Genomic DNA, 22332 nt, shown 5'->3' with positions numbered 1-22332 from the left:
TCGGTTATATATAGGATTCGGTTTGGCTTTGATTCCTCTAGAATCAAACGGAAGGGCCTATGACAAAGCCACCGAACGCGTCCTCGGGTTGCGGATAGAGGGTCCATGTACCAAGGATTTCTGCTGAACATGGTAAAAAAAATGAATGGGCAGTCGCGGATAATTGTCCAGGGGTGGTCCCGGAAGAATTAACCTCCCAGCGAAGGTGTGAAAACCGTGCCAAAAGCTGAATGGCACCTGGGCGAGGTGTCTGAAACGGTGACTCTGGGATATCGGGCGACCTCTTAGAGTACGTAAACTTATCCTTGCATGCGGGGCTCTACAAGGATGAACGAACCCCTTTCCATAGCCGGCAAGAATGCCGACCACTCTAGACCTGGGAGAGCCAATGAAAATGGATTCAATGCAATGGATCGACGGAATCTCGGGACCTTTAGGTGGACGAATAAATTAAATAGTGACTTGCTAGAGTACTACGATGCGAGTGTGGCCCCTGAACGGGGTTACATGGCACGACTGCATGCTCTGTGGTGCGAAAAACGCCCGGAGCTATCGCACTTTTCGCATCAACGTCTGCGAAACCATGCCGAAGTACTCCAAAAAGGAGCTGTGTAAGCGGAGCGCCTTCTCTACCATAGCCAGAACAAGCCGGCAACAGACAAAGAGAGGCGACACTAAGGGCAACAGCGGGCAGGCATCCGATAGAGGAAAAGCGATGCTTTGTGACCCGGAGAAACATCAACACCCAGGTTTCTCTCAAGCCTAAAGATCTGGCTGAAATGGATGACGAACTTCGTGGACATTTTTCCGAAGAATCCGACCCTCGGACTATCAATTGTTGTGTGTGTAATGCAGCGAGAGCTGCATTACAAGGTAAGGTTTCATGAGCTGCGTAATGCCCTCATGAAACCTGATGAAGAATGCCCATCCATCACTACCGAGGAGATGAAAAAAGTATTAAGAGGGATGAAGAACTATTCCGGCTCGGGACCAGATGGTATCAAGACCTTCTGGTGGAAAAAGTTTCCTTCAAACCATCAGCATTTGGCCCGTATTTCCACCTCATATTTAAAGTCGGAAGAACCAATTCCGGAATGGTTGGTGGAAGGGCGCACAATACTCCTGCCGAAAATAGGCAACTTAGCTGACCCGAAGAATTACAGGCCAATGACTTTTCTGAACACACTGTATAAGATATTCCCAGCTATCCTAAATGATAGGATTGTTCTGGCAATTGAATCTGTGTCGCAAGAAATGTATGAACAACGCGGCTTAAAGAAAGGCTTCTCTTTTGCCTCACATTATTGCCACTATCTCTAGCACTTCGCTATTCCGACGGGATCTTTTGCGGCAAACCTGTAGATCGAAAGTACAAGGTCACTCATGTATTTTACATGGACGATCTTAAGATCTATGCTAAAAACAAAGAGCAACTACATCCATCTCTAGGGATTTTCGAACGATAAACTAAGACAATATGAATGGAATTTGGGTTGGACAAATGTGCCAAGGTTTATTTGAAGCGAGGAAAACTTAATAGCATCCCTGTAGACCCTGAGCTCGTCGATAGAAGCGTCATACGACACCTTTGCGCTGGAGAGACTTATGCATACCTGGGCGTCCCACAGAGCCGCATTCAGGATGTGAAAATCTATAAAGGATACTCTCTGAAGCAGATACAAACGTCTCATCCGGCAGATTTGGTCTTCCGAACTGTCGGCGAGGTACAAAGTATCTGCAACGAACATGCTTGCCGTCCCGGTAGTACTCTATTGATTTGGAGTGGTACCATAGACGAAGAACGAGCTCAGGTCCCTTGATATCGGGACACGAAAGGTTATGCACATGAACAAAAGCACGCATCTAAAGTCTGCTGTTCCGCGACTCTACATCTTACGCCGTCAAGGTGGCCGCGGAATATTAAATTTCGAATGTCTTTACAACAGGATCATTCTGAGTACAGTACATAGAGTCGTAAATGGAAGAGACCCTCTTCTTAAAATGGTCAGTTAGCACGAAGAAGTGGGCAAAGGACCGTTTCTGTACAAAGCAGCGGAGAAGGCTGCTGAAACACTCGGACTTAACTTCAGTATTAGGGGTAAGCAAAACGCATCAAACTTTATATATCTCGAGTACTCACTCCTGAAAGCCCGGATTCAGAAAGCACAAGAGAGAAACTTTCGTGAACAGCTCCTCGATGAGAGGATGCACAGTATCTTCCACAGAAATGTGGAGGATCAGTCAATGCCGCGTGAGTTAACCTTTGCTTTCCTCAAATCACCCGGATTGAAGTCTTGCACGGAGGGTTTCATTTTGGCTTGTCAAGACGGTGTCATTTCCACCTTAACATAACGTCGCCACATTGAGCTAAGAGTGCTTTATTACCATCTCTGTCACTCTTACGGCATCAACTTTAACATCGCTCCTCTAAATGTTTCTGTTGCACACTCGAGGCCTGACATGGTTCTTCTTGACTTCGAGAAGCAAACCATGTTCGTTATCGAATTCTCGGCGCCAGCTGACAAAAACATCATAGCCAAGGAGAATGAAAAGAAAGAGAGGTATAGAGACCTCATAAGGGATTTGCGATGATTGTACCGGGAATATTCTGAACAATATGCTAAAACAGTTGCGGTTGTGGCTGAAATTTTACCGCGATTTCGCTGGGATCGGGTGCAGTTTTTCAGATTAGCACCCGCTCCCGGCGAAATCCTGATGATATTGTCTTAGTGTAAAAATAAATATTATAATATCACATTTTACCAAAAGTTTCTCCGTGTAGTAAAATAAACTTTTGATTTTTTTACTTTTCCTCTAGTGAAATGCTGATATATTACGCTGAACTGATACTTTAAGAAAATCGACTCGAAAGGTTTTATTTTACTATGTATATCTAATTTAATCAAGAATAATTTAATCCATGTTTTTTCACACAGTTGAGCTATGCAACATGCCCGCTGCATATTCTACAAGTAAAAGTTATCTTTTATGAAGACATTTGTATTTTTCTATAGTTTGAAGAGTTATTTACACTATGGGCCCTTTTCTAATAAATGGGGCAACCTTATTAAAAAGTACTTTTTGGTTTAAATTCTGTGGCAAATTAACGTTAGATATTGCATTAAAATATTTTTTGTACATAATTTAATTAAAGGAATTTATAATAACCGCAATTTTTTAATTTAAGCTTTTACTTCGTTTTTTACCATTTTTACGCTCTTTCAAGTTAGCTTCTATTATTCACATCGTACCAGTTTCAAACTTTATTACTTTTTAATTTTTGTTCTATAGGTTGCTTCTACTTTAAAATAGAGAATTCTCGGCTTAATAAAAATTCACGTTTTTTGCCAAAACGACGGAGGATATGAAAAACCTCAACGTTTTCCAGACTTTACTCGACTTGCTTCGATTTTAGGATCATCCATAAATATCGAAAAATTTCATATAACATTTATTACAATGGTTAGAGACAATCCTCTAAATAATTCAGCGACTCTTCATGATCCCTAGTATTGAATTGAATCATGTAATAAGTGTTATACAGAATTTTTAGAAATATGTAGGCTCTATCACCAAGTAAAGTTTCGACAACTTATTATTTTTGTGTAAGAGGCGTATCTTATTTGATTTACACATGTTTCTTTTCACTGCGGTATAGGATAAAGGAACTTCTTTTCGAGAAAGTAGATATTGTCAGCTTTAAAGATATCATTTTTCACTCTTTCAGGGCGTTGGCATATAGGCTTAATATTTATATTAATAAATATTTAGGCAGCGGATGCACTGCCGATACTAGTAAAAAACGTCTCTGCCAATGTCGGCAAGAAATTTCTCATTCGGTACATTATTGCATAATATTATTGTAAATTATTGCATTTTCATTACATATTTTATTACATTTTTATTATATTATTACTTTAGTATTACTTTTTATTGTACATAACACTATTTATGTGACAAATCACAGGGCTGTCTTTTGCCCTTCTCTCAGGAGCTCTCCCAGACACATTATTTCTCTGACCATTTGGTATGCTGGAAATCTGTGTATTTACCGGTACCGGCAAGGAACGTTTTGGCATTATATAAAATAACTTAATAATAATCTCCTGGCATTTTAATAGATAGCCAATACTTTTATTTTCATGTGCATACTTTATAATTTTCTAATAATATTTAATCGTGTTAGAATAGTCCAACATTTTTAAATAGTTTTGTTTTTACTTATAGCTAAACCGTGAATAACACGAAAGGATTGTTTTTCAGTTTTTATGATATTTTATGCGATACCAGCAGTAACTCACGCTGTTTTTTCTGTCTATTTAGCAAGACCGAGCCCTCATCAGCTGGAATTTTCAACTTTCCCCGGATAAGAACCTTTTAATCCAAAACCACAATTATATTATATGATCATTATATAATTAATTATTTATTAGTGTCTAGAAAAAATCCAATTTTCTTTTTAAAAAGTTGTTTTGTTGAAGCCCTTTTCACGTATACTATACATATCCTTACAACCTATAAGCTCCTAGTGGGATACCAATTTCAGTTTATTGAACAATTGACACTTCTAATTTAATTTGGAAACACTGGGTGATTGTACTTTCTCTATAAAGTTAGAGCTTTTGCTCATTGCGAAATGTTTTTTTCTAGTTGCTTTAGGCATTTACATGGTTTTTTACTATTTTCATGAAATTTTATGCGGAACTCTTCGGCCTTTTATAAAGCTCCGAGATATAAAAGTAGATACGGAATGTTATAACCAGACAAACGCTTCAATCTCGATCGTCTGGTGCTTCTGTAAAATTTGTTTTTTCAAAGGTTTATACAATTTTTTTAGTTTTTACTAATTCAAATTTTCTAATGACAGGACAATTATAAATCTTTATCTATAAATATTAGAGTTCAACTGTATTCTAAATTCTTCTACCAAAAATTTGAATTTCGTCTGTTTTCTGAATCGAACCTGCACACAATCATTGTTATTACTTCCAGATATTGAAGTATATGTCAAACGCAAAAAATCTCAGTTTAGTTTTCCACTCACAGTTTTGACGTAAATTAAGCTTTCGAAAATGTAATCACTCCCGTATATTATTTAAAATTCGCATTCTAACACGTTTTACGTCAATCATAAATTGTCAGTTATTGATTGCTGCTGGAACTAAAGCTAATTGAAAAATTAAAATTATTTCTTGAAAAAAAGATCCTACTCCATCCTCACTCCATTGGGAATCGAACCACAAAACTTCTGATTTCCGGTCAGGTGCTTTTCCAATTAAGCTATTACAGGGATCAGAATAAGAACTCTTAATTTAAGAACATAACGCTAATTTTTAGCTAGGTGTTGATGGTACAAGTCATTGTTTTAAAATTTTTTAATTTATCTGCTATATCATCAGAGATTGTACCTTACCGACAGTAGATCAACCCTCCAAACCATGAAGGCAGAAAATTTACACAATATCGATCAACTTAAGAATCTTCAATAACAGAAAAATGCTTAACGTCTTAATAAGACTAGATGGAAAATAATATTTAAAAATTAAAATTATTTCTTGAAAAAAACATCCTACTCCATCTTTACTCCATTGGGAATCGAACCATGAAACTTCTGATTTCCGGTCAGGTGCTTTTCCAATTAAGCTATTAGAGGGATCAGAATAAGAACTCTTAATTCAAGAACATAACGCTAATTTTTAGCTAGGTGTTAATGGTACAAGTAATTATTTAAAAAAAATTTAATTCATCTGCTATACCATTAACACCTAGCTAAAAATTAGCGTTCTGTTCTTGAATTAAGAGTTCTTATTTTGATCCCTCTAATAGCTTAACTGGAAAAGTACCTGACCGGAAATCAGAAGTTTTGTGGTTCGATTCCCAATGGAGTAAAGATGGAGTAGGATCCTTTTTTCAAGAAATAATTTTAATTTAAAAATATTATTTTCCATCTAGTCTTATTAAGACGTTAAGCATTTTTCTGTTATTGAAGATTCTTAACTTGATCGATATTGTGTAGATTTTCTACCTTCATGGTTTGGAGGGTTGATCTACTGTCGGTAAGGTACAATCTTTGATGATAAATTATATACAATTATATACAATCTTTGCAGATAAATTAAAAAATTTTTAAATAAAGCTAATTGACTCGAATTATGTCAATTTCCACAAAGCTCATGTGATTTAACAAGATATTTACCTTCAAGCCCGAAAGCCTTGGTACCGTCATCAGGGTAACAAAATTTAGTGTATGACATTAGATATGGGAAATGCCAAATAACTGTAAATCACATTTTTTCATGCTTAAAAAATAACTGAAAAGTTTGGTGTTGTATTTTTCGTTCAAAATGAATCTCTTTTGGTGAAAAAATCTATTATTCCGTTGAGATTGAACTATTTTCTTCAAAATTCGTTGTTTTTCTATAACTCTGAGAATGTTCTTTTTATCGAAAAAGGTCATTGGGATACATTGTTTAGCTTTCTCAGCACTAGAAATGAACGTACATAAAAATTTTATATATAAAAAAAATTGTTCCAAACATTTTTATAATTCTCTAACTTTTTGAATTTTTATCTAAAATGCCTGGTTAACGATCTCGTCCTTTCTTTTAGGGCCTAAGAAGAGTGTGCCAAAGATCAATTTGATCCGTTTATTTTTTCGAAAAATGTCGTGTTTAGGGACAGATGGCTGGCCGCCGGAAGCACCGACAGACAGACAGACACCATCGAAAAAACTCGATTTTATAATTCACAGGATCTCAAAACGTGGAGATCCGTTGAGAAAGTGTGTCGTCAAATTTCGGGTAATTTTAATACTTTCTCAATCATAAATTACGCAGGCCCACAAAAAAAAGTTGCCTCTACTTTGCACCTGACCAGTGTATCCTTATGTATTGTGGGCGGCTGAATCCGAATCCGACATCAGAATTTCCCCTACACGTCCGAATTTTCCCCTAGCCTAGGGGAATTGTGTAAAATCTAGTGTTTTCTGTGTTCTGTGAACGTCTTCTCTTTTAACTGGCAAGTCAATAAAAAAATACAGTATTTTCATGTATTTAATTTCATATAAGTCGGTAGATATATATGCGTATTCAAAATTACTTTAAAGTGTCACGAATTTTCCCGTAGCCTAGGGAAAATGATGCAAAATTGACAAAATTCTTCGGGTTTATGCAAGCTATATTTCTAGACATGAAAGTCGATGATCAACTGTAGTATTTTACGCATTTTGAGTCCCTGAATTCAAGTCAAACCTCAAAATCTCTTTACAGTTTCCCAGTTTTTCCCTAGTCTAGGGGAAATTTGACTAGAAGTTAAGGCAAACTTTAGGTTTTACCAAAATCACGTGCCTATACTCAAAATCAACGATAAAATATAATACCTTTATGTATTTTTAATCTCAGGTTTGAAACCAAGTTGCACTCTATATTGTCCTTATTTTCCCCTAGCCTAGAAAAGATAGTAAAAAATGGAAACAAACTTTAGATATCATGCAAGTTTATGATTCTGAAATGTGATATTTTTACGATTTTCGAGCCTTTGTGTCAAAATTTGAGTCGTAAATTACTTCACAGTTTCTCAATTTTTGCTTAGCTTAGAAAAATAGGTGGAAAATCAATTTGTACTATTATCTGTTTTTTTTTGCTTCGTGATAGCAAAAATAACAACATGTAATGTTTGGATTTATTCTCGGCCTTTGTAGAAATAACATAAAGTGCTCACTCTGGGTGTTGTTTCACGTATGCTATATTGGATACCGTGCAGTAAGCGTTTGCATGCTCGCATATATGAAATAAAATCAGTATTTGAATCTAGTATTGATTTAGACGTATAAGTACGTCTTCATAATACGCGCAAACATCCTGCTACCTCGATAGATACTGGAGCGATTACATTGCCCCGAAATGGGATGTGTGGCCTGATTCGTCTTTCAGTCTATCGAGGTTAAGATGCCAGCAGCAACGCACTGCTCTGCAAGGGGCGTTTAGGTATGAGATTGATGCCGTAGTGTGTCCGATGACGAGTCGACATGGTCCTCGTCGAAGTCGGAAAGCTCTCATACTTAGGCCTGGGGAGGCATGAGGGTTATTTCCCCCAGGACGGCGGACTCACCTCGATCGGAACAGGATCCCTAACGTGCGGGTTTTTCTTTAACTGTATGGAACTTAACAATCACAAAAACCAAACTACACAAAAATCTGACTCTAGCCATGAATGCAATGGAAATTCGAACTGTTTCTGTTATGTTTGCAGTGAATACATAATACCAAAAAATCGTAGGAACATCACAAAATGAATAAAAGAGCTGTATCGAGCGTTGAAATAAAAACATCGATAGTATCGAAGAGTTAAAATATCGAACAAGTCGAGAAAAATGTTATCTCTTTACTCGAGTATACATCAATTAAAATGTTTTCAGGTGAGGAATATGAAAGTGACGATTGGACACACGACACTGACAATGACGACACTGACACTCACTTGGAGTACGAAGTGTCCATCACTTGGGGTACGAAGTACCTACTACTTTGGGTACGACGTGTCCGTTTCTTGGGGTACGAAATCAAAAACTTCATTATCGACGCATAATCTACGCTTTCGTAACTTCTTAAATACTTCTTAAATACATTTCAAGATTTGAAATAGCCATGTCTAAAAGCATTGTTTATTATTTTGACAGCTTTGCTAATTGTAAGTCATGGTCATTGAAGTTTAGCAAGTGCGTTGTTCGCACTTTGTAAAATTGAGACATTAGGTGTTTTAGATTAGGTGGGGATATCCAAAATATCTGCACGCTAAGAGGCAAACAATAATACCAAATACATGGGACTAAACTTTATTTTTATAATAACTTAGAAAATAATTATTCTTCACGATAAGTTTATTCAGCCTATTTAACTATTTAATAACTATTTGATTGAATAATAAAATTGATACGTTTTTTGTAACTGTGAAAATTTTTTTTTCTAAAGTTATAAACTAAATTAAGTTTTATCCTCTGAGATTTATATTATTACTTGGCCCTCATTGTAAAGACATCTTGCCAGCTGACATCACAACTAGAGATACTTAATATTATATATCTTAGCACATATATAACAGGATGGAACCAGGCAGTGGCAGGGTTATTGGCAAAATAAAAGAGATAGACTATGAGTTAGCGGGATAAGTTATCTCTCTCGCGCAGCGATCTGATTGGCTGTTTACCCCTCCCCTCTAAATGAAGGTTAAATAGTTTACATGTATGCGCAAGTAAAGAGCTATTTATGGAGCAAAATTGAAAAGACCAATCATGTTGCTGTGCGCGAGAGATTGCTTATCCCTCAGCCCCAGTCAGTGGTGGCAGAACGCGGATATCACTGGCATGCGCAGAAGTTATTCCTGTGTATTTTTAGGTTATGTAAGGTCATGTGTCAATTTAAAAATACACAAGAATCACTACTGCGAATGCTCGAGATATCCGCGTTTGCTCACAATATAACTTTTCATCTTGAATAATTCGTACCTTAATAAGAATACATAGTGGAGCATAGGCATGTTAAGATTACTAGAAAAGCGGAGCATATGGATGCTAAATTCCCCAAGCATGAAGTTGTTCGATATTTAAGATGAAAAGGTCTTTCTATATGCGTAATAATATCATCCTCAGATTTGGCTAAATTAAAAAAAAAAACATTAGGAAAATGTGCAAATTCAATTTGATCAAAATAGAAACTATTCGATCATCAGAACCTAGATTTTAACTTCTCGCCAACAAAATACAGAAATTTATATTTATAACTCGAGCATTTAACCTTTTTTGGCAATAAATAATGCTTTGAAAAATATAAGAAACATTTTAACTATTCATGCGTTGAAAAGAGAGAATCGATAAACTATATTATTGGGCATCGGAATCCCACCCCTGGTAATTTTAACCATGCTCATTCCTCAAAGCCTAGTTTCACAAAGTGGAATTCGCATACCTTCAATTTTTCTAAGACCATGGCATGCTTGACAACAGCTGCCAAAATTTCAAAACAGTAACATCTGACCTTCCGTACCCCACCTTCTGGCTATTTCGTACCCTGCATACTCGGTATGTCGTACCTGAAGTTCGAGAGATATCTGAATCCTTACCGAGGTACAGTAAACACATTTATAATTTTACCTGCAACAAAATATACCCCCAAGTTTTTACTGTGTAATAGCCCACTTCACTATAATGAAGGAAGAGTACATTAATCGAAGGTTTTGAGTCTGATTAAGTATTCGCTACATCAATGAAAGATCTGTGGATATCTGAAAATTGTAACTATACTGTTAGGGCAACAATTAGGTTTTACTAAATACCCCTGCTTTTTGTGCTTGTGGGATAGTAGAGATCGTGAGCATCACTTCACACACAAAAAATGGCGAGAAAGGTTATTTTTTGAACCTCCTTCAAAGAATATATTGTACGAGCCATTGGTTGAGCCTATAAAAATTCTTTTGCCTTCTCTTCATATCAAACTTGGCTTGATAAAACAGTTTCCCAAGACAAAATTCTAATACTCTGCAAGTCCTCCCTGCATGCCTGTCACGAAAAATAGAGTTCTGCGCGAGATGGGAGAGAGCTTTTCATAAATTTACAGTCCTCGTTTTTCCTCGAAAATAAGTAGGCTTCCGCGAGCATTAAAGAAGTTTTAGCTAGCACTTGTGCAACATTGAATATTTTTTGGAACCTCTCTACGTGCTCGCTCAATACTCTAAAATCATCGGCGCAAACTCTGTTTGGCAGAGCAGGGAGGGAGTTTTAGGATATTGCCTCGGGTTGTTAAATTATTAGACAAAGAAGGAGAATGTTTCACATATCTGGGAAGCAAGTTCCCAAGTTTATCCGACGCCAATGCAAAGGAAGGAGTTTTTAATGGGCCTCAAATTCGGCAAACGTTTAAAGAAAGTGAATTTAGTAAACATATAAATGACACCGAAAAAGCTGATTGGCTTAGTTTTAAAAAAGTTGTCGAGAATTTTTTAGGAAACCACAAAAGTAACGACTACGGAGAGTTAGTAGAAAATATGTTTCAGAAATACCATGAGCAAAGTTATTTGATGAACTTAAATTTGCACTTCCTACACTCACATCTAGATTACTTCCCTGAAAATATTGGCGATGAAAGCGAAGAACAGGGTGAACGCTTCTATCAAGGCATCAAAGAAATTGAGCGTCGTTATCAGGGAAAAGAGATGTTGAACGGAGAGGAAAAAACGTGGAAGAAAACCATTACGTAGATCTTTATTAGACAAGAGAACTAGAAAACATAAAGAAAGCTGAATTCATTAGACTACTTTTTTCAGACAGTTTTCTGTCTTTTCTCAATTTCTAAAAAGTTTCTAGAGGTTAAAAGAAAAAGGAGGCACTGTAGAGTTTGTGTAAGGTTATGCACCTCGAGATGAATAAACATAAAATGCATATCGACGGCTCCTATTGACAAAACTGTATCTGTATCATCAAATTTTGTTGAACATGTCCATAACCTCCGTAAAGTCAGAAGCTTTGGTTAATTTTTTACGGTTTCCCCTAGGTTAAGGGAACATTTTTGGCACTGCAAAGTAATTTTGAGTACTTATATTAATTTACCAACTTAAAATATAGAAAAATACTGTATTTCTTCATTGACTTGCCACTTAAAAGAAAAGACGTTTAGTTTCAGCGTTCGTTCAAATTCAGCGGCCCAAAATATATCAGGATCCACTGGTCAGGTGCAAAGTACAGATAACTTTTTTTTTGTGTGCCTGTGTTATCAGAATGTAGAAATTACTTGTTCTGTCGAATACAAGCTTTTAAATAAAAAAATCATATTTTTAATTTGTAAATTCAACTGTTTTTTTCAGAAAATTCGTCTCTTTAGCTTGAAATTTCCACAATTTGATCGAAATTTTTTTCTGAATTGACTGAAAAATCTTTCCTCTGGTTGAAAATACAACTCTTTTGTTTAAGATTCATTTTCTTGCGTTCAACTCAACTGTTTGTGAGCTTAAATAAAAATAATTTTGGTGTTAACATCAACTATTTCTTTTTTTTCTCAAGATTTCACTCCGAGATTGAAAGTTTAATTATTTTATTGAAAAGGTATCTTTTCTAATTGAAAATTTAAGTATTTGGGTAAAAGTTAAGTCTTATAACTGGAAATTCATAGAATACTCAACCATTTTTATGAAAATTAAATTATTTTGTTGAAAAGTCATTTTTTTATCGTTATTCTAACTTCTGTGTTGAGAATTCATATTTTCAGGATTGAAAATTCATCTTTTTCGTACAAAAGTTCTGGGTTAAAATTTAACTGTCTTAAAGAAATGCCTCTTTTTATCTCAAAGATTCGACCGTGTGGTTAAAAATGCATTTTCGTAGGTTGCAAATCCAGGTAATGTTTAAAAAATTTGTCTCGTTTGGTTGGAAGTTCAACTGTTTGGCTTTAATGCAACTGTTCAGCTTAAAATTAATCTGTTTGTTGAATATTCAGCTATTAGATTTAAGAGTCATCTTCCTTGGTTGAAAATTTATCTTCTTGGGTAAAATTTAATTGTTCTTTTTATAATTGCATTTCAAGCTTAAAATCTCAAATCTTTCGTTGAAAATTCATCTCTTTCGGCAGAAAACTCAACTACACTGAACCAAGGCCGTAGCCAAGGGGGTGATGGTGCGGCTTTGATCCCCCCCGAAATTCTTAAAACATTCACATAATATAAATATATTCTCATGTGGGCCGCTGCACATCCCCCTTGCGTAATTTTTCTGACTTCGGACTTGCACTGAACTCTGGATTTAAACATGTAAACCCAGGTTACGTAAATCAAGAGTTCAGTAAATTGTTGTTGAAAATTGATCTATTTTATTGAAAATACAGTTTTTTACTGTAAATTGTAAGTTTTTTATGTTGAACTCAATATATTCTTGCATTTTATTACATAGTTTAATGTTCCCAGCTCCTAATTTCCTATGGGAAAATATGTATGCGTCTGTGCAAATCGTAACGAAATCGATCACATTCGCTCACTTTCTAATCGTTCTCAGGCTGTCACGTCTTGTTCATAAATTAACTTGGGGAAGCGTCGAGATTTTGTGATAACTATATTTGCGCTCGATGTTTTCATATTACTTTCTCTCTTCGCAAGGGACTAAAATTAAATCATTCACAAATTTAATCGTTGACAGGGAGTGTATCTGCCTCCAGCTTAATCATTTGATTAATGAGATTCGTATCAATTTAAATACGTAGTAGAAGATTTTCTTATACGTAATTCGTTTAGCCGCGTGAAGTAAAGGACTACTAAATTTCCTTGTCAAATTATATTGCTTGTCATTGTATGATTTATTATAAAAGTATACTTATGCTTTTGTATTTTAAATTGAAACGAAAAGATGACTTTCATCCTAATCGATAGGAAGAATATTGCATAATTTATTTTGATCAAAGTTTGATAGCGAAACTAAGAAACTCAAAGTTTCAGAATGACAGTGTGGCGCCGTCTTTGAATATAAATTAGCCAAAATCTGTACCGCTCAGTATTAAGCTTTTTATAAATGGGAGAAATGTCTTTCATTAAGTAAATGAGTAGATGATACCCATTCGGTTGTAGCGATTTTAATTCATTTTGATTTATTGTAAATAATTTAAAAATTATAAACCAATTTTCGGAAAACCTTAACTACAATCAACTCCAAAAAAATTCTATAAATGTGTTGCCCTAAAATAAACCCAAAATCATTCAAAAAACTTTATTTTTGTGAAAGGTAATAATCTTTTTTTTTAGTATGGTACTTTTTGCTTCCAAATTTAAGTTATTTAATGTCTTTTAGTATCATACAGTTTATGATGAAAGCTTATGAATTTGATAAAGTGAAAATATAATTCGGATTTTTATAAATTCACACTCTAGGATAAATTAGACAAGTTGAGTTTCATTATAAAGATAATTCAAATTTGGACAGCGTTCAGTAAACATTCAAATCTGATGGGTCTTTAAATTGAAAACTAAATTGAATAAAATTTAAAAAATATTATTTTTTAAATAGATTGTATCCAAATTACATATTAACATGTAAATATGAAAACATGAGATTTTGTTTGAATGGAAAATTGTCAAATTCAAATGCTTCGAAACTTAATGGTTAAAAAATTTTAAAAATGTGTTTAATCCTTCCATGTTGTAAAATGTAACACATGTATAAAATTGCTCAAATAATGGAAGTGAAACTTAAAGACGTATACTACTGTCATCAGTTTGGATACAATTCCTTTGATCATTTAAAAATGTATACTTTACTGCAAAGACGAATATCAATACAAAAATTAAATATATGACTTTGCAAGTAGATTCATTTGAAAAATTAGAAAATTTGGCGTCAAATTAGCCTGCTTTAAAACTATTTTAATAAAAGTATCATTATAAATATAAATATTACTTAATTAAGTTCAGTGTTTTTACAAGAATGCCTTATTAGTCTGAATCAGTGCTGCCAACTATATATGGTTTTTATCCGCACTTGAACTGTTCGATGTATGAGTCAGTGTATTAGAGTTGGGTCGCGGTAATTTTCTCCGTAATATCAGCGTGAAAATCACCGTTATCACCGTTTACCGCTCACATTGCGACGCTATCTGTATGTTAAAATGTGAATGAACGTAAATTAAAAAAAATTTCGTATTTATTGAGCAGTTTCATGGAGAATAGAAACCTTAATGCTAATCTTTGATTTATAAATATGTAACGTGTGCTTTCAAAGTCAAATAAAATGTTCCTTTACAAATAATATAGGAAATTACTCTTTTATTTCACGAGCAAGTTGGCGTATCCGTTTATTGTCTTCCATATCCTTACGCATCTTTTATTGTTAATATTTTGATAAAAAAATAAAATAAAACTTTTTTTTACAAACAATAATATTCAATTAGTATTCATATCACATACGTACTTAGAATGTTTTCCTGAAACCACCCTCTTATCTTGCCCCTATCTATTATTACAGAAAATACCGTATTTGCCAATATCTTCCCAAAATATTTGAAAAATATAATTAGTCAATTATTATTAATAATAAGTATAATAATAATTTTTGTATTCTTCATGATAGTGTGAAACTGCAAAATGCCTATAACGATTCAGCAGATTCGGTAAGACACCCTTCGAAACATTATGTTCAAAAAATGTTTTTCCTAGACTTTTTCATGTAACAAACACACACGTATTTGCTGTCTACTTAATCTACAAATTTTAAACAATTAAAAGAAACAATATTTTTGCAAAAAATAATGTGCACATATATTTTTTAAGCAAAACCAATTCCCACGGTAGAGGTTAAGGAACACTTTTAAACGAGAAAGTTTTCCCACAAGCTATTTAATCTGACAAATATATATGAATATTATATCAAATAAACGCGAAAACGATAAGCAATTCAAATTTCGTCTTAAAATAAAAAAAAATTCGTTACTATTCGTTACCAGAGAATGTCCTCTACTTTATTGGAAATTTCAACCGTTACCGGTAATTTCAGATGACGACCTAACACTACAGTGTATACTCTCGAATGTCGTATAGCAAGTGTCGCGTTACCTACTCGCTGTATTTTTCAATTTAACTGTATCTTGCATGTTTATCTGTGTAATAAACATAGTTAAAACAAACAGGTTATGAGCCTAGAATGTTCACACTGAGCTAGTGTTGCTGCGAATTGCGAAATTCATGTGATATGAGACAAAAGGCAGTGTTGCCAGACATACGGCATCCTACATATACGGTAATTTTGAGTAAAGCAAAATTGTAAGGCTCGCTTAGTGGCTAAAGATTTTAATTAGCAGCCTGGAATAGATTCTAAATAAATGTTTGCTCTTGTTACACGACAGAGCTCCATTCGAATGATCATGGCCCTTTCATCCGAACCAGGTCTCGTCTTGTACCATCTCCGTGTAATCATGAAGTACATAAACGGTGACTTAGAAGAAGAGATCTTCATGGAATAAGCCGATGGTTTTGTTGAAGAAGGAAACGATCCCCTTGTGTATTCTCTGAAGAAATTTATCTATGTTCTAAATCAATCAGGTAGTCAGTGGTTGAAAAAGCTCGATCAGCGACTGCAACGTTTTGGCCTAAAACAGATGAACAGCGATAACTGCGTTTACACGCAAAAGACAGAAGAAACTTTTCTTATTGTAATCGTCTATGTAGATGATTTAATAGCTGCAACTGATTGCGTTAAAAAGTTTACAAAGCTGAAGAAAGCTCTAGCTAAAGAATTTGAGATGAAGGATTTGGGAAAAGTACACTATTGCCTCGGAATAGAATTCCAACAAGATCGAATCTCGAAATCAGTCTTCATGTGCCAGAACAAATACATCGATGATGTCCTAAACAAATTTGGAATGCAAGATGCAAAGCATATGGTAACAGCGGTGGATGGAAAATTGAAATTACGAGAGGAAATGGAGCCATCTACAGAACAGGAGTTTGAAGAGATAAAACGAGTCCCTTCTTATTCTCTAATTGGATCCTTGTTGAATCTAGCAGTATCAGCAATACTGGACATTGCATATGCAGTGATTGCATTGAGTTATTACAACCGTAATCCTGGAAAACTCATTGGTCTCCGCGAAGCGCGTTCTCAGTTAGCTAAAAGGAACACATAACAACGGATTAATTTACCGCAAACCTGCAGAAGATTTGGTTGGCTACGTTGATGCTGATTGGAGTTCCAACACTGAAGACAGCAAATCATTCACCGGATTTGTTTTCAAGGATGCTGGTTTGCTGTAACATGGGAAGCAAGAAAACAAAGAACTGTCGCTTTATCTAGCACAGATGCGGAGTATATTGCCTTATCGGATGCAGCCAAGGAAACAATCTATCTGCGAAGTTTCCTTAGTGAATTCGGATGTTCAAATCCCAATAGAAAGTCGACACTCGTTTATTGTGACAACCAGGGTACACAGAAATTAATGCGTAACCCGGTATATCACGCACGCACCAAGCATGTAACATATGACACTACTCTGTGCGCGATGCATTTGAACGTGCAGAGGTTAACGTCGAATATATTCCAACGTGCGATATGATTGCTGATATTATCACGAAGGGTCTTTTTGGGCGGAGTCATCGAAAATGCCTTCAAGGATTTGGAGTTTGTGATGTCCAAGATTGTGATTTGCAACAGTGAATATAAGTCAGTATAAGTAAACACGCGTTGAGAAGGGGTGTTGTGCATGCCTAAATAATACAACACGTGTTTAGTGTTTTCACAAAAATGTCTTTTTGCAACAATGTTCGTAGCAATTGTCGCGTTTACTACTCTCTGTATTTTTCAATTTAATTGTGTCTTACATGTTAATCTGTATAATAAACATAGTTAAAACTAAAAGATTCTTTTATGTTCTGTTGTTTACCTAACTGAATCTGAAGTTGCACCTGATAACAAAATAAAGATGAGTGACGAACGTCGAACTTCGGGCTTGCAAACATTAATATAACACGAGTAAAAAATGTGTACAGATACTCAGCAATTACATAATACTGAATCGAGCTCTCAATTTAGATTCAAAGAGTAGGATTTTTCCTTGATTTTATAATTTTTCCACATTTTTAGAAACACTTTTCTAGATTTAGCAAAGAGTCGACTTGAAGATTTCAAAATGTTGTTTTTGCTGAAAAAAAAGTTTAATTTTAAAGCTACATTTTTTACCTTTTTATTAAAATAATTACGGAGTAGGCGAATCCAGTCCGAAATTTTCTAATGTTACAAATGATTCTACTTGTGAAGTCGTAGATTCAGTTTCTGCACAGATATTCGTCTTTGAAGTGAAATTTTTTCGGTAGCGTAAAAACATTGAGTTTTAAAAAGCTTTAAAGTTAGCTTAACTTTGGTGCGACCGAAAACTTATTAAAATTGTAGTGAGCTTTAGTGTCAGAAATCTTAAAATTGAAATTTTTGCATATATAAACAATTGCGGGTTTGCAAATTTGTTCTTAGTGAATTTTAAGTTCTTAAAGTTTGAGACTATACAATCAAAAAGAATAACAAAATACTGCTTACGCAATATAAGAATTATGTTTTCGAAAAAAACAAAGTACTAAAAATTCGATCAAAAAATTTATTTATAAAAAGTTATGAATTTATATAAAGTTATATTTTTGCTCTGAGACTAGGAATAACAGCCCTTTTAATACTATTGTATAGCTTATATTTCGTATCGAAACTTCTCAACAAGAAAAAAAAATTTGTCAAGGTCCACTGGTATCTGGACTTGAAATTTAAAAAAATTCATTCTGGCGACAAATATTTTTACATTTTAATTACCATATCTTTAAGATAAAAGTGAAGATTATGAATTCCACAAACGATAAAGCAATATAAACTCCTCTTCCAGGGAAACATTCACCTGCAGTGTCGAACACAAAGGGAAGAAAGGTTGAAACAACGATACAGGCCCCCACACCTTCATTTGTATCTTGTATCGCCAATTCGATTAGCTGGTCGAGAACCATCATGCAGCGGGCCCCTCATTACTTTCGCTGCCTTTTGAAGTCTGGCATATAACTTCAAAAGATTTTGTCTACAAGAGCCTCGAGCTAATTGCCATTTCTCAAGTAGACAGTGATGAGCTTTATTCTAAATTATAACTTTATTTCAACTCTTATGCAAGGACAATGTGTGTGCATGGTACATTTAAGTGATCCAAAAATGTAGTGGATAATACTTTTCTTATAATATTCATGCAAATCGCCCCCGTCCCGCCCCCACTGTCACAACTTTATTTGAATCCACACCAAATACCGCTGTTAAGTACTATGTATATATTCACCATGGGTGTATTTATTCAATACGGGTGTATTTATTGGTGGTCATTTTATGAATATTTTCCTTGCTCATCTTTCTCATAGAGGGAGGTTTTTCTCTAGGAAATTAAAAAAATAACTACTTTCAATATTTTTTAAGCTTATGGATTTTTTTCGAATAGGGAATATAAGAATCTTGCGTTTACCGTAATTTTTCGCGTCTTCGACATGCGTGGATTGACGTATTAAAGAACTTTTGAGCGATTCACAAAGTTTAAAAGAAGGTTACATTGTTTATATAAAGAAAACTTTTTTCAACTTAAAATATAACACGCGCGTAAGCTCACAAGCTAAAATATACAACTTTCTAAGTTATGGTAGTGCTATATTTCAAATTAAAAGAAAAGTATTCTTCATATAAACAATGGAACCTTCTTTTTATATTTTCTGAATCGCTTAAAAGTTCATCAATAGGTCAATCAACGCGTCTCTAAAAACCAAATAATTACATTAAATTCAATACGCTTATTCGCTATTCGATGCGCCTTGAAGATGCGCACAAATGTGACAAAATCAATACGACGATCCGGCAAAAGTCTGGTGCACCCTGAGGACATGGAGCGACTCAAGGATGACCGCCTTCTGCATTTTTTCCGCAAGTGTTTTAGCATATCGTTGACACGCAGGGATGCTTTTCAGGCTATTAACCAGTGAAAGCTTGGCACCTCTAGGAGCACCGATGATCAGGACGATTAATTTAATAGAATATTCCGGATACAATCGTCGCAACTCCCTTATAAGGTCTCGATACCTCTCTTTCTTTTCATTCTCCTTGGCTGTAATGTATTTGTCAGCTGGTACCGAAAAATCGATAACGAACATGCTTCGCTTCTCGAAGTCAAGAAGAACTATGTCAGGCCTCGAGTGTACGACAGAAACAATTGTCGAGACTATAAAGTTCCAGTATATGCGGCACTTACTATTCTCGACAATTGAGTCTATTTCCCTAGGAGCATTTAGAGGAGCGATATTAAGGTTAATGCCGTCAGAGTGACAGAGATGGTAATAAAGCACTCTTAGTGCCGCATTTTGATTTCGGATATAGGTCGTTCCAGCATGAGTTGCACAACTAGATTGGCTCAAAATGTGGCGACGGTATGTTAAGGTAGAAATGAAACTATTTTGTCATGCCAAAATGAAATCCTCCATGCAAGACTTCAATCCGGGTGATTTAAGGAAAGCAAAAGTTAGCTTACACGACATCGACTGATGCTTGACATTTCTGTGGAAGATGCCGTGCATCCTCTTATCGAGGAGCTGTTCACAGAATTTTTCCTCCTGTACTTTCCTAATCCGGACTTTCAGGAGTGAGTACTCGAGATAGATAAGATTTGATGCATTTTGCTCACCACTAATATTGAAGTTAAGTCCCAGTGTTTCAGCAGTTTCCTCCGCTGCTCTGTACAGAAAGGTTTCTTTGCCCACTTCTTCGTGCTTGCTGGCCGTTTTAAAAAGGGGGTTTCTTCCATTTGCGACTCTATGTGTTATACCCAGAATAATCATTTTGTGAAGGCTTAAGATGCATGCTTTTGTTCATATGCATAATCTTTCGTGTCCCGATATCAAGAGATTTGAGCTCGTTCTTCGTCCATGGAACCACTTCAAATAACTAGAGTACTACCGGGACGGCAAGCATGTTCGTTGCAGATACTTTGTACCTCGCCGACAGTTCGGAAGACCAAATCTGCCGGATGAGACGTTTGTATCTGCTTCAGAGAGTATCCTTTATAGATTTTCACATCCTGAATGCGGCTCTGTGGCACGCTCAGGTATGTACAAGTCTCTCAAGCGAAAAGGTGTCGTATAGGGCTTCTATCGAAGAGCGCAGGGACTTCAGGGATGCCACTAAGTTTTCCTCGCTTCAAATAAACCTTGGAGCATTTCACTATCCCAAATTCCATTCCTATTTCCTTAGTGTATTCTTTAATAATCCCTAGAGCTAGAAGTAGTTGATCTTTGATTTTAGCATAGGTCTCAAAGTCATCCATGTAAAATACATGAGTGACCATGTACTTTCGATTTGCAGGTTTGCCGCAAAACTGGCCCTCGGAATAGCGAAGTACTAGAGATAGTGGCAATAATGTGAGACAAAAGAAGAGTGTGCTCATGATGTCGCCCTGAAAGACACCTCTCTGAAAGGTGATCTTGTTAGTTGTCACACGATTTTTTCCAGATGAGATAATAAATCTGGATTTCCAAAGCAACATCAATGTCTCTATGCACCTCACGATTTTCGGATGAACCTTTAAGCTTTCCAAAAGACAGATGATAAGTCTACGAGAAGTCGAATCGAAAGCCTTCTGGTAATCAGTCCAGGCCATCGTTAGGGCAACCTGGTAGGATGCTGCATCTCTGCAGACACATCTCTCGATGAGCAGATTCTCCCGATACTCTGCTACAACTTTCTGTGAGCCGCGTTGTTCATACATTTCTTGCCACACAAGTCCGATTGTCCAAACAATCCTATCATTTAGGATAACTGTGAATATTTTATACAGTGTGTTCAGACAAGTGACTGGACTGTAATTCTTCGGGTCTGCTAAGTTGCTCATTTTCGGCAGGAGTACTGTGCGCCCTTCCACCAACTACTCCGGAATTAGTTCTTCTGACTTTAAATATGAGGTGAAAATTCGGGCCAAATGAAAATGGGTTGAAGGAAACTTCTTCCACCAGAAGGTCTTTTGATACCATCTGGTCCCTTAACGGAATAGTTCTACAGACCTCTTAATACTTTTTTCACCTCCTCGCTAGTGATGGGTGGGCATTCTTACTCAGGTGTTATGAGGGCATCACACAGCTGTTTGAAGCTATTTATGTTCTCTGTGTCTTCGTCCAGTCTATATCAGAGAGAAACTGTTGATTTTCTCTGACCCACACCCCTCTCTCTCCTCTGTAGACTTCACTTAGCGTCAGATAGTGTCCGTATTCTCTCAACAATATGCTGCCTGTTGGTCAGCACCTTTGACTTGTTAAGTGTTTGATAACGGATACGGAGCTTCGCATTGATGCATTCGTCTTTTGGTCTTATGATCAACCGTTGGGTTTGTTTTACGGTTCGCATCGGCCAAATCTCTCGCTGCATTATGCACACAACAATTGATAGTTCAGAGGCCATATCTTGAGGCTTGAGAGAAACCTGTGTGTTGATGTTCCTCTGGGTCATAAAGCATAGCTTTTTCTTTTTCCAATGCCTGCCCGCGGTTTTCTTAGTGTCGCCTCTCTTTCTCTGTTGTCGGCTCGTTCTGTCTGTGGTAGAGTAGGTACTCAGCTTCTCTAGCCCCTTTTTTGGAGTAGTTCGGAATGATTTTGCAGACCTTGATGCGAAAAGTACAATAGCTCTGAGCGTTTCTCGCACCGCAGAGTAGTAGTTGTGCCATACAACCCCGTTCAGGGGCCGCAATCGCATCGTAGCACTCTAGCAAGTTGTGACTTAGCCGCTCCGTCACCTAAAGGTCCCGAGAATCCGCCGATCTATCGCATTGG

Source organism: Belonocnema kinseyi, chromosome 8, assembly GCF_010883055.1.
Source record: "Belonocnema kinseyi isolate 2016_QV_RU_SX_M_011 chromosome 8, B_treatae_v1, whole genome shotgun sequence".
Taxonomy (NCBI): domain Eukaryota; kingdom Metazoa; phylum Arthropoda; class Insecta; order Hymenoptera; family Cynipidae; genus Belonocnema; species Belonocnema kinseyi.
Note: the sequence above shows the minus strand (reverse complement) of the source record.